We start from the raw sequence: 4,053 nt of genomic DNA on the forward strand, positions 1-4,053 counted from the left end.
GCCAGTGAGACCCTAGACATGAAGCATGGGCAGGAGCCTCACATGACTACATTGGCAACAGAGGAGGATGATGAACTCCATGCATGCCAATGGGCAGCCCTGCTTTTTGATTCATATCCCAGCATATCCCTGGATCCCAGCAGCCCCCACTTTGCAGGATTCCCACTCCAAGCCCAGGAAGGCTCTACTTGAAGGGAAGGGAACCATGGTCCACAACAAGTGCCCAGACCACACATTTTCTCCAAAGCCACCCTCACCCATCTTTATATAGGCTACAGGGAATTTACCCACAATACCTTCTACCACTTGAGTAATGCAATGCAGCCGTTCCCACTGGAGCCAGCACCTGGACCATGGCAGGGGTGCTTCTGTTCAGCCTGGGCTCAGTCCTCCTGCAGACCTTGCTGTGATGGTCCTTCCAGTGACCCCACCATTGTCCTTTCATCCTCATGTGTAAGCAGTGCTCACTGGAGCCCTTTAGTGATGAATTATGAGTTATAGAAACTCCAAGGGGAGGGTAATGTGTGGAACACCTATGTCAACTTTAATGCCCCTGCTGGGTAGATGCCCCACTCCTCTCTAGGGCTTTCAGATGTGTACTTCCTGGAATGTTATTTTGTTGTGGCTCACTACTCTTTGTCATGAAGGCACATGGCAAGCACAGGGAAGAGCCAAAATGCCAGGGTATTGTGGCATCACCATCCACATATAAGTTTCTGGGGTCCTTCTGGATTCCCACATGTGCTGCTCAATGTCTCCCTGTTGAGTCCAATAAATGCTTTGTTCTCTTAGTCAAGATCTCAGTTTTCCTTTTGCTATACTGAGTCTACCAAGCCCTGCCTACCAGTTCACATCTCTGCCCTTCCAGCCAGCCACACTAGCCAGTTCAAGTGAGCCAGCACAGAGTAGGGGACCACTTGGTTTGGGTGATGCTGGGGGAAGAGAGAGGGTTCCCCCACTTCCAAAGAGCACTTGCTTGTGGTTGGGAAACCCACCAGATGATCTGTCACCGATGGGTAGGGGCTGTCCTGTCAGAGTCTTTTACTCCAGAGGTGGAAGCCATTTCCTGCAGGGGTTCATGGCTTGGATCAGAGCAAATCTAGCCTCACACTGCCTCTCCTGGAGTCCTAGTCTATATTGGAGGCCCCCAGTAGGAAGGCATGACTTGACCTATTAATAGCCTAGGATCCATCATTGCTCTATATTTTTGGCCTTGAAAACTTGCTGTCCCAGAGATGACTAGACCCTGTGTAGTTAACATCACAGGAGTCCTCACAGAGATGGACAACACCCTGGAAACGTGGGTGCTATGGACATTACTCCCTGCTCTGGAGGTCCTGAAGATCTGAGATTGTGTCAAGGTGAAGATCTTTGAGTTAGAAGTAACAGTCAACCTGGGAAGCCCTGGTCCCTGTAGCCTTCTCCCCTGGGACAGGCATAGATCCAGGAATGTGGCCAAGGTGCTGGCTGGGACATGATATTTGAGTCACGAGTTGGGATCCTAGAACTTTCTTCCATAATTCGGTCTTGATTCTGTTGCAGCCTCTTCTGTCCTCTGCTTCCGAGTGCTGGGTTTGCAGGTATACACTCACTACCACCCTGGCCATTCCCTTTCTGTTTTAAAAGGCAGACTGACCATGGCCTCACTGACTGAGACCCTCAGGCCCTGCAGGAGAGCTGGCCCCAATGACATGGGCACAGGTGAGCTGGTCCTGACTCTTACCATTTGCCATAGTGACAAAGCAGGAGACCTGGCCTTGGTAGTTGAGTGTGGGAGAACTGGGGAAATGTCCAATACAACTAACTTCCAGGGCCGGACCCAGGTTTTGAGTTGGCTCACCCCAACATCTTTCCAATCTTTGAAAGGCTGGTGTACATGAAGGTGCTGGTCCTGGAGATCCAAAACTACAGGATCTCCATGACACAAGGCAACAGCATCAGAGAGAAATTCTGGAACAAACCCAGTATTGGTAGTGTATCAGAAGCCGCAGGTCTACAAGCAGAGCAATGACTCATTGGAATGATCATCTGTGAGCGATGATCAATAGGCTATACTGTGTTTGAACAAAAGGGAATACTGTGTGACACACTGTGCCATACCACAGCTATAATGTCCAGACATTTTTCCTTATTTTTTATTTAATTTTATTTTTATGTTTTGAGGGGGAGTTTTCAGGGGTATAGGATGGCTATTGAGGCATGGAGAGATGAGTGTAATTTAAGTGTATGATGGGAAATTCACAAAGATTCAATAAAAAGTTTTATTTTTAAAGTTTGTACTGTGCACTTAAAAACGTATGATGCAGCTGAGTGGGGTAAATGCAATTAAAACAAGGGAATACACCAGACTTCCTCAAGAATAAGAGCTGTGAAAGGCATTGGTGGCACTCACCTTTAATCCCAGCACTTGGGAGGCAGAGGCAGGCAGATTTCTGAGTTCAAGGCCAACCAGGTCTACAGAGTGAGTTCCAGGACAGAAAAAAAAAGAATAAGAGCTGCCTATGTATCTATGAAGCCCTGCTTTTATATACACACCCACACACACAACTTCTCTAATGTACATGCATTGTGGTTCTACCACAGATCAATTTCTTAGGTTCTGAGAAACAAGTACATTTTGAAGTCCAAAGGTATTCACCCTCTTCAGATTTTCATACCTGGAGACATCTTTAATATGTCTTAAATAATAAAAAAGGAATTCACAAACCTACAAAAACAAAAGAAAGAAAGACAGAGAGAAAGAAAGAAAGGAAGAAAGAAAGAAAGAAAGAAAGGAAGGAAGGAAGGAAGGAAAGAAAGAAAGAAAATACATCTGAAACCCAGAGACCTAGACCAATACTAAAATGCAAGTATCTTGGGGATTTTGGCTGGGAGGTAGCCAGATTAATTTAGAGGATTAAAATAGAAAAATGACTGTTCAGGCATTGCAGTAAAGCTTGATTAAATTTAAAAAAAAAAAAGACTCAAGGTTTACCTGTGGCCTACACACACACTCACACACACACAAACTCAAACACACACATACACACACAATCACACACACACATTCACACACACACACACTCACACCAAATACTCACACACTCACATACACAAACACTCACACACACACACACACTCACATACACACACACTCACACATACAAACACTCACACTCACATACACACACACTCTCACACACACACTCACACATACGCACACACACATACACACACACTCACACACATAGTCATATACAAAAACACTCACACCACATACTCACACACTCACACACATGCACACACACATACACACACACTCACATACACACACTCACACACACTCACACACTCACACACACTCACACACACACACTCACACACACACTCACAACACACACTCTGAGACACACTCACACACACACACATACACACACACTCACATACACACACTCACACACACACTCACACACACTCACACACACACACACACACACACACACAATGGGTGCAGTGACCTTTCCTTCCCTATTCATTGTTGGGATCTCATGCATCCTGAGACCTTGTCCTTCTGAGCCTTATTAAGAATGCCCGAATAGTAGGATGGTGATGGCACAGGCCTTTAATCTCAGCATTCAGGAGGCAGAAGGAGGCAGATCTCTGAATTTGAGGCCAGCCTGGTCTACAGAGTGAGTTCCAGAACAGCAAGAACTATTTCAAGATACTTTTTTGTCTTAAGAAAACAAAAACAAACACAGGCAAAACCAAGAATTCCCGGGTCTCCAGGAAGCCCAGGATTTCCAGAAGAGTTCAATAGAAATCAACGAACTGATGTCCTTTGTCATTTCTTAAATCCAGAATTCTGAGGTAAAAAGTAAATGCTGTGAAAGACTCAAGTCCTATACCTGCTCATGGTCACCCTCTGGCTCCCAGAATCCAATGATGTGGAAACCTCAGCCGACTTGTATCCTCCAGTCAACTGTGTGAGATGGAAACATGGGAAGGTTGTACACTCAGCTAAGTACCTTTCCTAAGTATCATGAGTGTGTGTTTGTGAGATAGCAGCACTCCCTA

Source organism: Mastomys coucha, unplaced genomic scaffold (genome assembly GCF_008632895.1).
Source record: "Mastomys coucha isolate ucsf_1 unplaced genomic scaffold, UCSF_Mcou_1 pScaffold11, whole genome shotgun sequence".
NCBI classification, from domain to species: Eukaryota; Metazoa; Chordata; class Mammalia; order Rodentia; family Muridae; genus Mastomys; species Mastomys coucha.